The sequence below is a fragment of the Mesoplodon densirostris genome, chromosome 8 (genome assembly GCF_025265405.1).
Source record: "Mesoplodon densirostris isolate mMesDen1 chromosome 8, mMesDen1 primary haplotype, whole genome shotgun sequence".
NCBI classification, from domain to species: domain Eukaryota; kingdom Metazoa; phylum Chordata; class Mammalia; order Artiodactyla; family Ziphiidae; genus Mesoplodon; species Mesoplodon densirostris.
This window is the reverse complement of record NC_082668.1, coordinates 65,883,252-65,896,435: the sequence shown is the minus strand read 5'-3', so window position 1 is coordinate 65,896,435 and position 13,184 is coordinate 65,883,252. Positions and strand designations below refer to the sequence as shown.

Below are 13,184 nucleotides of genomic sequence, written 5' to 3'. Positions count from 1 at the left end.
TTTTTATTTCCATTTCTCTAGGAGGTGGGTCCAAAAGGATCTTGATGTGATTTATGTCATAGAGTGTTCTACCTATGTTTTCCTCTAAGAGTTTGATAGTTTCTGGCCTTACATTTAAGTCTTTAATCCATTTTGAGCTTATTTTTGTGTATGGTGTTAGGGAATGATCTAATCTCATACTTTTACATGTCCCTGTCCAGTTTTCCCAGCACCACTTATTGAAGAGGCTGTCCTTTCTCCACTGTACATTCCTGCCTCCTTTATCAAAGATAAGTTGGCCATATGTGCGTGGGTTTATCTCTGGGCTTTCTATCCTGATCCACTGATCTATCTTTCTGTTTTTATGCCAGTACCACACTGTCTTAATTACTGTAGCTTTGTAGTATAGTCTGAAGTCAGGGAGCCTGATTCCTCCAGCTCCTTTTTTCGTTCTCAAGATTGCTTTGGCTATTCGGGGTCTTTTGTTTTTCCAAACAAATTTTGAAATTTTTTGTTCTAGTTCTGTGAAAAATGCCAGTGGTAGTTTGATAGGGATTGCACTGAATCTGTAGATTGCTTTGGGTAGTAGAGTCATTTTCACAATATTGATTCTTCCAATCCAGGAGCATGGTATATCTCTCCATCTGTTTGTATCATCTTTAATTTCTTTCATCAGTGTCTTATAATTTTCTGCATACAGGTCTTTTGTCTCCTTAGGTAGGTTTATTCCTAGATATTTTATTCTTTTTGTTGCAATGGTAAATGGGAGTGTTTTCTTGATTTCATTTTCAGATTTTTCATCATTAGTGTACAGGAATGCCAGAGATTTCTGTACATTAATTTTGTAACCTGCTACTTTACCAAATTCATTGATTAGCTCTAGTAGTTTTTCGGTAGCATCTTTAGGATTCTCTATGTACAGTATCATGTCATCTGCAAACAATGACAGCTTTACTTCTTCTTTTCCGATTTGGATTCCTTTTATTTCCTTTTCTTCTCTGATTGCTGTGGCTAAAACTTCCAAAACTAGGTTGAATAAGAGTGGTGAGAGTGGGCAACCTTGTCTTGTTCCTGATCTTAGTGGAAATGCTTTCAGTTTTTCACCATTGAGGACGATGCTGGCTGTGGGTTTGTCATATATGGCCTTTATTATGTTGAGGAAAGTTCCCTCTATGCCTACTTTCTGCAGGGTTTTTATCATAAATGGGTGTTGAATTTTGTCAAAGGCTTTCTCTGCATCTATTGAGATGATCATATGGTTTTTCTCCTTCAACTTGTTAATATGGTGTATCACATTGATTGATTTGCGTATATTGAAGAATCCTTGCATTCCTGGGATAAACCCCCCTTGATCATGGTGTATGATCCTTTTAATGTGCTGTTGGATTCTGTTTGCTAGTATTTTGTTGAGGATTTTTGCATCTATGTTCATCAGTGATATTGGCCTGTAGTTTTCTTTCTTTGTGACATCCTTGCCTGGTTTTGGTATCAAGGTGATGGTGGCCTCGTAGAATGAGTTTGGGAGTGTTCCTTCCTCTGAAATTGTTTGGAAGAGTTTGAGAAGGATGGGTGTTAGCTCTTCTCTAAATGTTTGATAGAATTCGCCTGTGAAGCCATCTGGTCCTGGGCTTTTGTTTGATGGAAGATTTTTAATCACAGTTTCAATTTCAGTGCTTGTGATTGGTCTATTCATATTTTCTATTTCTTCCTGAGTCAGTCTTGGCAGGTTGTGCATTTCTAAGAATTTGTCCATTTCTTCCAGGTTGTCCATTTTATTGGCATAGAGTTGCTTGTAGTAATCTCTCATGATCTTTTGTATTTCTGCAGTGTCAGTTGTTACTTCTCCTTTTTCATTTCTAATTCTATTGATTTGAGTCTTCTCCCTTCTTTTCTTGATGAGTCTGGCTAATGGTTTGTCAATTTTGTTTATCTTCTCAAAGAACCAGCTTTTAGTTTGGTTGATCTTTGCTATCGTTTCCTTCATTTCTTTTTCATTTATTTCTGATCTGATCTTGATGATTTCTTTCCTTCTGCTAGCTTTGGGGGTTTTTTGTTCTTCTTTCTCTAATTGCTTTAGGTGCAGGGTCAGGTTGTTTACTCGAAATGTTTCCTGTTTCTTAAGGTGGGATTGTATTGCTATAAACTTCCCCCTTAGAACTGCTTTTGCTGCATCCCATAGGTTTTGGGTTGTCGTGTCTCCATTGTCATTTGTTTCTAGGTATTTTTTAATTTCCTCTCTGATTTCTTCAGTGATCACTTCGTTATTGAGTAGTGTATTGTTTAGCCTCCATGTGTTTGTATTTTTTACAGATCTTTTCCTGTAATTGATGTCTAGTCTCATAGCATTGTGGTCGGAAAAGATACTTGATACAATTTCAATTTTCTTAAATTTACCAAGGCTTGATTTGTGACCCAAGATATGATCTATCCTGGAGAATGTTCCATGAGCACTTGAGAAAAATGTGTATTCTGTTGTTTTTGGATGAAATGTCCTATAAATATCAACTAAGTCCATCTTGTAACTGGGTATTATAGCCTCACCAAACGGGCACATAAAATTAACCGTCACAGCAAGAATATATACAAAGTTCAGGTTGAGTAATAAGACAAAGGATACAGCTGGTCCAAATTAGCTCCCAGTGTGCATCTTACCATTTTTTGAGAAAGGTAGAGGAGAGAAGACCATGAGAGCAGGAGATGGGCAAAGCCCACACTAGAAGACAATGGTCTAGTGTGAGTGAATGCTGGGCACAGGGACACACCAGGAAGATCACTGGACCGGGAGCCAGAACACCTGGTTCTCATTTATTAGCTTTTTAAAACTTGGACATAAGTAACACCATTTCTCTGAGCCTAAGTGGAAATAATTTTACCTGTTCCACCCGCATCAAAAAATATTTTTTCAAGTCAAATGAGATAATGTATGTGAAAGATTTATATAACTATTTATATATGCATCTATGATTGCTATTACCACTATCAAGCCTCTATGAGCAGAAGTCTAGGTTACTCCAATAGAGACGGAGTTGAGTGAACATGTCAACTTAAGAGATACATCAAATTCAAGACTGAACGGAGATTGTCACCAAATGCCACTGTCCACTTTATGCTGCCCACTTTGTTCCCTCAGTCTTATCCATTAGAGCTGCACAATTAGAGGCCACTGTTGTTATAACGAAGCATCAACATCCAGTTTAAATTCAAACTATGATCTGAGTGAATATGAATTGCTTTCACCAGGTTATGGCGATCAATATGGAATTAAAATCTACAAGTTCAAATGAGACTTAGAATTATCCTCTGAGTGAAGATTTAGCAACAAAAACTGCAGAGTGTTTAATCAAAAGGTGATTCATAGTTTTAATCCTGTTATTATTCCTTCTTCTAGCTTTAGGAATGTTTTAGTAATCAAAATGTCTACATGGAAGACAAATAATTTGAAAGTCTTGAGTTATTGGAGGTTCACAAATTATATAAGCAAGCTACATTTAGGCATAATTAATATCATATATTGTATTGTGATTAATGGGTTCAGGGAACAGCAGAAGAAAAATAATTCCCTTTTTTCCAATAAAAAGAGAAACATCTATGTGTATATACTATTGACTTTAACATATTTGTGGATCAGAGAAAAGCATTATCATTCAAATGAAAATGGGGAAAAAATTCCAAGTTCAAATAAAGGGCACCAGCAATAAGGATTCAAATCTTTACAAACCTGACATAACAAAATATAATCCAAGATAAAATTTATGAAAATACACATGTTAGCAAGTAAGCAATTGTGCTTTTACCAGCAAAGCACTATTTATTCTTAATAGTTTTTTAAGTAACCACATTACTGGTACATTTAAATATTTATTTACAATGATTATTTGTTCATTATAAAACATGGAATGTATCCTAGGTAAGATACTAAAAGACAATCAAGTCCATGCCAGTTAAAGTTTCATAACAGAATAATGATAGAGTCTTTCTAAAGCTGAAATGTAAATCAATGAACAAAATATTGCTTTAGAACAATTCAAATTATACTAAAAAGTTTCAGAAACATCTTAATTGGGTAATGTGAACTTTGTGTGCCTATACTGATCCAATAGAAATATCCCTTAACTTGGGTTCTTCCCAAAAAACAGCCTTCTGAGAAAGGTTTGTGGCCAGGTAGTTTAGTCTGGAAAATTCCCTCCAGGAAGCAACTGGGGATGGGGCCTGGAGAAAGCAAAGCAGGAAAGGAGGAGGGAAAGTATCATTGAGTGGACTACTGCTGTAGAAATTGGGGCTCAGTGTTTTGGGGAACCTGCAAAAACCATGTAGAATTCACCACAGAATTTTCCATCTGAGACCAGTGTAGAGGAGAGTATTTCTTCATGGATTTCACCCTCCAGTGGTCAAAGGTCTCTTGAGGATATGAATGCCCAGCCTTTTACTTTGAGGCTACAGGAAAGAAGCCCAGGGCAGAAAGCAAGAGAAACAGGATGCTTCTGAAGTCAGACACTATCAGGCCCCCCTGAGCTCCACTGGACACCATAGCAATGGCACATATGTGCACCACTAGAGGCTGTGAGATAGGGCACAACATCAGTAAGGTGTTTGCCTTCTTCAGATTTCATTGGCACAGTTTAAAGTCAACCTGGATAGCAACAGGTTTTTACAAAAGGCTAGTTTTTTGTTTGTTTTTGCTGCTTGTTTGTTCATTTGTTTTCAGAGAAATCTGCTCCTAAGTTTTCACTGGATTTAGGTAAACAGATTCATGGAACTTTAGATCAGACATTATCTTGGAGACCTTCCACTCAAAGCATACGGTTTTCTATAGTAAGAAAGTGAGGCTCGTAGATGTTTTAATAAAACAGGACCCAGAGGAGCAAGAGACCTAAGTCTTTCCTTTCCTAATTCAGAGCTTTCTGTCCTTTGTTGCACAACTGAGATGCGCTCATTTGTTCCTCAACAAATATTGCATGCCTTCTAAGTACATGTAGGCTCTATGCTAGATGCTGGGGCACAATGGTTAAAAACTAGACATGGTCCTTAAAATGAAAGTAAGACATACATAGAGATAGACATAGAGATAGAGATGGGGGTGGGGGGAGAGAGGGGAGGAGAGAGAGAGAGAGAGAGAGAGAGAGAGAGAGAGAGAGAGGAGGAGGGTAGGCAAACTTATAGTTACAAACCAGATTAAGTGCTTTGAAGAAAAAACCCTATGGTGCTTATTCGTGACCCCAAAATATAATAATCACCGATCAAGCTTCACTTACTTGATTCCAGACATTGCATTCCTGTTTCTGTTTATCTGTCTCAAGTCAGAATGGTGTCATTAGATTTTTTTTTTTTTTTTTTTAGTATACACGACTATTAACAGAGTCAATAAAGAAATGTTAATTCAGTCTCGCCTCAGGACACGTAGAGAACAATTTTGTTTTATTTTTATTCTCTTCCATCTTGAGTCATTCTCTTTCTTCAGCTTTCATAACATGAGACTTTCTTCTTTTCCTCCCACCTTCCTGACCGTTGGTTTGGTTTTTTGATGTTACCTTTTTCTCATACTTTAAACATTGCAATTTCCCGGGCAGGTTGTGTCCCTCTTTTCTTCTCCCTCTTCTCTCTCCTTAGGCAATCTTGTCCGTGGTCCATGGGTTTGAACGCCAATTACGGTTGTGCACACAAAAGCGCACAAAAGCTGTATGGTTGTACATCAATGGTCTAGACCTCTCCTCTGAGCTTCAGGCCTGTAGCCCTCTGCTCTTTGGATATTTCCACTTGGATATTTCAAAGTCAATAGCTCAAAACCAAACATGTGGTTTTCCTTTAATCCTGGCCCTCTTCCTCAGCACCTCTGCCTTTCCCCACTGAGCACCAATGGCACATCCAGTAACCCAGGGACATTTTTGTAAAACGCCCTCTCTCCAAAGCTTCTATATCATTTGCATTACAAATAAATATGCAGTGACTCCTTTCTGCCCTATTCTTTTCTCCCACCATCATCCCAACCCAAACTCTCATCTCTTCTTTCTGGATTATTTCAGGAACCTGCCATGAAAGGTACCCATGTACAGTCAATGTGGTTTTCCATACTGCAGCCAGAATATTCCTTTCAAAATACAAATTCTGGCCATACTGTTCCCTTTTCCCCCCTCTCCTGATTAAAATGTCTGTGGTTTCCCATTGCCTTTAGTGTGAAAGTTCAAATTTCAACACATAGCTTGATCTCTGCCTGCTTTTTGTATTTCACCTTCTTCATTGCCACACTGGGTCTTCCCTCCGTGGACTGTTCCTCCCTTTTCCTTTCTCCGTCCCACAGTTTTCTTCATGCAAGAACACCTGCTGTTCTTTTAGATCTCAGTTCAGTCCTGACTGCAGGCAGGAAGTAGTTCCTGACCTTCCTAATTAGGCCATAGTCTCCTAGCACCTTCTTCTCCTTTAAAGCACTTATACTGTGGCAGTTTCATATTTTCATAGTTATCTCTGTAATCCTTTGCAGAATGCTGTCCCCTCTAGAATGCAGGCTCTGTATGTAGGGGTCTCTCTCACTGTTATGCATGTACACTTGTGCATGTGTGTGCGCATGCACACACAAATCCCACAGGCACTTTTCTCACCTTTAGAGCTTTAGTTTCTAGAACAGTGTCAGCCCCAGAATAGAATCTCAAATACTTACTTGAAGTAATAAATGGTATCCAGACTGAGTTCAAATGTGAATTTTATATCAGTTTGTTTTCCTTAAGATTATATGAACCTACATGAACTAGATTTTTTTCAAAGTATATATATAGATAAGTGGAAGATGGTGGTATATGCATTTAATTCACCCACAAAAATAAATGAATATTTCCTAATATAAATCAAAAATTGTTTTTTCTATCTCAGTCTTAATCAATACTTTTAAAGTTAGATTTTAAAAATTCCATCATAAATGCAGATATTCCTAGTACCACATATTGAGGCTAAGAATATACTCAACTTTATTTAATGAGATTTGGTCATATTCCAGCCGAAACAAATGTTCTCTCCTTCCACCACATAGAAGACATAACGCATGGATCTTAGAAATCCATCACAAATGTCAATATGAATACCTGAACTTCATATCTTAGGGAAAAGGCCAAATCTCTATAACAGCTTCTGGTTTCAACATTCTTCACCCGCTCTCAAGAGCAAGAAAGGTAGACACATGTTTGGAAGATTTAGTGACGTTATTTACATTCCATTTAAATGTACAGTACAATGGTCACTAGATGCCAGAAGCCATGATTATCCAAGACTGAAGTTCTGGCTTTTGCACACTTACAGAACTGGAGGAGGAAAAGTGAGGGAAGAGAGTTGAAGAGGAAAGAAGGGAAATTTTTAAAAAGAAGGTGATGAACAACACGGAAGAGATTTTAATCCATTAGCAGCATCTTGATGATAACATTTGACAAGGCTCCACTCCAAAGATTAAGACCTATCCCCCGAGGAAGGGAAAGAATATGAGCACCCCCAGGACACTGAGAATCTTTTATTTTTCACAGAGCCCATCCACAAGTGACACCTCCTTTCAGTTTATGATGAGGGTTGCAGTTGTGCTCCTGAAATGATCATACTCTTATAAGCATCAAATCAAAAGAAAGAAATACAGGGAGGAGGAAAACACACCTTATTTTTTAAAAAATCCACATACACCTAAAATACATACCTCAAAAAACATAGCTTTCTTCCTAGCTTTTCTTTTTCAAAATTTCAAAGGCAGGACAAATGCCCGTAACAATAGGGAAGAGTTAGAAAAACTACAATATAAATATGTATTTTGTGGTCTTTGCTAAAACCTGCATTTGAAGTTATACTTCATGGTGGCAGCTTTAGAAATGTCAATGCCAGGACAAACTCAAACTTCCCATAATTTGATCTGTTGCCCAAGACTGATGTGGCACTCGTGTAACTGTTTTATTTTTCTTTGAAAAAACTATTGCTGATTGCTTCTACAATTTAAAGAATTCCAAATATGAATGAATATTTAGTACACTTTTGAGTGATCAGTGCAAAAAGATATGCAGGAATTTAAAACAAACAAATGGCCTTTTCCCAACACTGAGAAGAAGCCTCTGGAATTATCCTTAACATATAAACATCAGTAGAAATATCTAGGAAAGTTATTCCTCTTTTTCTGCTTAAGCTGAAGTGAAGATATTCAGTAACCATTTTAAAAATACCAAAGCATGTTGATTGACTTCCTCTACCAATTAAATTTATTAGCTAATTGCTCAGTGTTCCACCCAATTTTTTTCTAGGACATGAGCTTTCAACTAAATCAAGGAACTATTAAAAAGAAAAGTGAAAATATGACAGTAAGTACTTAGTAAGTACTTAATACAGGTTGACTAGCTACAGTTTTATCTAATGTGTGTTCAATACGTATTTAATGTTTTTTCAAAGTTGCATTTTACATTATTTAATGAAGCTATACCTGGACGACTAAACTGATATTTACCTTGAGAAGAAAGTCCAAATTAGACCCACAGTAAAGGAGAGTAAACAGCATCATTGATGCCACATGATCTACAGGAAACACACCTCTCTTCTTTTGCTGCTGTCTATGTCATTTTGAGTCTAACTACACAGGTTTTCCACAGATTAGTAGTCACACACACACACAATCTTTAGGAAGCTTACAGTCTATTTTAAAGGAATCAATGACTAGAGTGGAAATATTTTCCTCTGTGAATCTACATGTCCTATATAGTTTGAAGTAGATATTTATTCTAGTTTTCAATTCCCAGAATTGACTTACTTTCCTTGTAGGGGTAAAAATACATGGTTTAGTGGCTTCTGCATGCACACACACACACCACACACACACTTCTGTCACTTACAAGAGAGATACTCTCTGGAGCCTGGAATTCTCCCTTCAGCAACGTACATTTAACCTCCATTTAGGTCAAAGAGAATTACAGGCAGGTACGAGGGCCTGGGGAGCAGGAATTTTTAGCAGGTAATTGTTACTGAAACAGAGTGTAGAGAGCACTTCACAGAAGAATCAGAGGTAAATTCACCTTAAATCTTTGCTTTGAGCCAAGAGTAACCTAAAACCTAACGTATTCTTTCAAAAAAATCTTACTTTATAATACTCAGAAAAAAATAAGTTTCCATGAGTCCTCTGTTTCTCATTTCAACCCAGTATACTTTGTATCGTTACATTCAAGAAAAAAATAAATTAATTAACTACTGTAGGCCAATCAATCTGTTGGAAATTCTCCATTAATCTAGAAAAGTACTTTCTCTCAATACATATTCAAAACACACTCAGATCAAGTGGTTTAAAAAGAACTCTACATTTCTGGATCTCACCTAATTTTGCATTAAAAAAGTAATAAATTTGCAAAATCAGGGAGTAAAGAAAAGTCTTACTAAACATTGGTTGCAACCAGTAGTTTCCAGAGCTAGTAATGGATAAAATAAACTGAGTAAGGCCCTTTCTGAGGGAATGGTGGGGCATGTCACAAAATAGTAACAAGAATTGCTTAGGTATTTCATTTATCATTTTATTTATTCAGTTATTCAACAATATTTATTGAGTATTTACTGTGTTTCAGGCAATGTACAAGGTGCTAGGGAAAGAGTGATGGGCAAAATGATGTCTTCGCTGAGCTTAGATTTTAGCAGGAGAGACAAGTATTAAATAAATATGGCACAAATAGTTGTGGGGGGATGATATTTTGAAATGTTAACTCATATTTTCTATGTAGTTTCACAGGGCTCTTGGACCTTCCTGATTTAATTAATTAACACCTTCTACAATTTTTACCTCTAGGAAAGGATGCCACAACTTAAAGAAAAAATAAATAAATAAACCAAACAAGTCTTAGCTTGGTCCTCAGGAAGAAGCAGGAAAATAAAACTCAGGTAATAGAAAATGTATAAATTAATGAATTAGGACCACGATTGTACTCTATGCTGAGAGTACAGTTTCTTGGAGCATAATACATGGAAAGCTAAGAAAGACTTCCAGCTCCCTGCTTCCTCCTCCATCTGGTCAGGCTCCAAATGAGGAAAGAACAGAAATCCTAGACTGGGTTGGGAATCCAGTGTGGAGAGACCATTGCCCCCCTCCATGTGGAGTCTGAGATGCTGGCAGAGTGCAGGCTGCAAGGTGAGTTGAGGCAAGTGGACCCGAGTTGGTTCAGAGAGCTTTTTGCATCCCATGACAGAATAGTTCCCTTGTGCCAAAAAGATGGCAAAGGGCCTCTCAGAGATCCCTGTGTCCCAGTGGACCACAGGCCTAGAAATCTTTTGCTCAGGGATCCAAGAGGTTCTTGGGAAAGAAGGAAGACAGAGAAAGCCACCAGACCTGAATGAGTTCGGCAGGTAGGACTCAAGATGTCTGTGTGAACTGGGCATTGAAGCCCAGGTCACCAGACAACTCAGAGGTTCTCCTCCTGGCCGTGACCCTGATCCTCAGGGCCCTTGTCTGAAGCCTTGGCTCTGTGTAAGCCCCTTGGGACTTAGATGCAATCCTGCTAAAGATTATTGTTGCCCCACATTCCCTCCCCTCGTGCATCCTTCTCCCCACCCACCTAGAGTCAGCCAATGACACTGGGACATGGGCCTTTTTCTTTTCTTGAGGACCCACCCATTCTAAACCCTCAATGCTTATTTTCCAACTTTCTTCATGCCCCAGCCCAAGGAAGTTTTATCTAATGAGCAAGAGGACATCTGGATTCTTTACTTATTGGGTAGTTTTCCAAATATTTTGCCCATGCCTTCAGTTCTTTTGACTTTCCCCAAAGAGCAGGATCTTGAAACCCGAAAGCTAAGACTTTACTTATTTTCACTTTGCATTTTGATGTGTTATCTCTTCCCTGAATTTTCTGGAAAGGACCAAAGGGTTCAAAGAAAGGGGTAAGTATCAGTTAATTTTTTAACACTTTAACCCTCCTCATAATTTTTTATGTACAGTGTAATTAGCCATGAATAAAACTGCAGAATTAATGGAGAGTTTAAAATACAGTGAAGCAAACTCAGTGTATGAAAGAATTATAAGGAATGAGAGAAGGAACAGAAAAAGAAAATAAAGAAAGTGTGTATTTGTGTTCAAATATGTGTGTTGGACCCACGGGTGGAAGATGGCATCTGGGTTCAAAACTGTGGAACCTCTGGAGTATTACAGGAGATTTTTGAAAGTGAATTGCCATCCTGATGGAAGAGAACTTGGTGAACTGAGAACCACAACTGTCAGCATAGGTTCAATTGGTACTGCAGATAGTTCTTCTTTAGTGAAGCTGGGAAATACTACAGTAATTTGTGGAATTAAAGTGGAATTTGGAGCACCACCAACAGATGCCCCTGATAAAGGATATATTGTTCCTAATTTGGATCTATCACCTCGGTGTTCCTGGAGATTTCGGTCTGGACCTCCTGGAGAAGAGGCCCAAGTGGCCAGCCAGTTCATTACAGATATCATTGAAAATTCACAGATAATTTAGAAAGAGGACTTATGTATCTCTCCAGGAAAGCTTGCTTGGGTTCTATACTGTGATCTCATTTGCCTCAACCATGATGGAAACATTTTGGATTCTTGTACCTTTGCTTTGTTAGCAGCTTTAAAAAATGTACAGTGGCCCGAAGTTACTATAAGTGAAGAAACTGCTGTAGCAGAAGTTCATTTAAAGAAGAGAAGTTATTTGAATATTAGAACTCATCGGTTGCAATTTCCTTTGCTGTATTTGATGACACTCTACTTATAGTTGACCCTACTGAAGAGGAGGAACATCTGGCAACTGCAACCTTAACAGTAATAATGGACGAGGAAGGCAAGCTATGTTGTCTTCACAAACCAGGTGGAAGTGGACCAACTGGAACTAAACTTCAAGACTGTATGAGCCAAGCAGTTTTAAGACATAAAGAAGTAAAAAAAAAAAAAAAAAAAAAAAACTGATGGATGAAGTACTTAATGGTATGAAACCCAAATAAACAACCACCACGTTTTCAAAACAGATTTGTAAAAGCTGTATTTGTTACACTGTGCGCAAACCTTTTATACTAAAATAAATATCAAACTACATTCTTCTGAAAAAAAAAAGTGTGTGTTGGTGAGGTCTGCATGCTTTGATATGACATTGAGTAAATAGAATTGGTAGTATACACCATGATGTTATTTGAGATAGATCTTAGTGTTTGAAGAAAGACATGAAAAAAATCATGGAAGTGCTCTGTTGTAACATCAGATTTATTAAATGAAACAATTCTAATAATAGGTAAATAAACTTCTAAGCACTGAGATTTTAAGATGCACATCAGTTTTTCAAATCACTATTCAAAAAACCCTACATTTTAATTGCATTTATCAAAATTGCTGAATCCCAAAACAAGCACTGTCACTTCTAAAATCTTCTAAAAACTCCCACAGAGAAAAATACCCACCCTGTCCCAATTCTAATCTTCTCCCAGGGACCTCTCTCCCAAGCTCACTTAGTGTTTTGGTCACAGGGTATAGATGAAGAGAGAGTATGAACAGAGCCAGTAATGTTTCACTCATTTTCATTTTATCAAGTTCACTAGTTTTTAAGGTAGCAACAGAAACAGAAGGCCCAACAAGAAAACACCAGAGACTCTCGCTAACTGTCCCTTGATAAACATAACTCATCAAAAATATGTGTGAATAGATGACATTTAAAAAGGCAAAATCTTGACTATTCTTAGCTGACAAATTCTTGGGAAGCTTCTTAAAGGAATAAGCTGGCAATGCTCTCACATTTCAACTTTAAAATGAAAGGAATCTCTGAACTTTCCTTCTTTAGCAACAAACTCCCTTAACCCCTTGCCCCACTCCCATAAAGAAAAACAAACAAACAAACAAACAGAATAGGTTAAGATCCTTAGTATGCATACTCCCCTTTTTGCCTAGATCCAGGTATAACCTGGAATCTGGATTTATCCTTCATACCCCATTAGTCAAGTTTAATACTTTTGTTTTCCTCCTTAGTTTAGATTGCATTTTCTCACGATTAAAAATGGATAGCTGTGGCTTGGAAATGGGAAACTAGACCATCTATGAACTAGAGCAAAGTTGAAGACAACTCTAAATATTTTGAAAATATTTTTGGTAATTCCATGAGCTTTCCTGACAATTGGTTACTCTACCCTCACTGAATCCCATGGTATAAAGTTATACATCCAAAGTTTATGGTACAAGAAAGTACAACTTCAGAGCTAGTAGTAGCAGTTTTTTTTTTCTTTTC

The 13,184-nt window shown here is 37.5% G+C and overlaps 1 pseudogene; it reads left to right on the top strand.

Moving 5' to 3' along the window:
• Positions 1-11,069: 11,069 nt before the first annotated feature.
• Positions 11,070-11,916, top strand: LOC132495342 (exosome complex component RRP43-like; annotated as a pseudogene).
• The last annotated feature ends 1,268 nt before the right edge of the window (positions 11,917-13,184 follow it).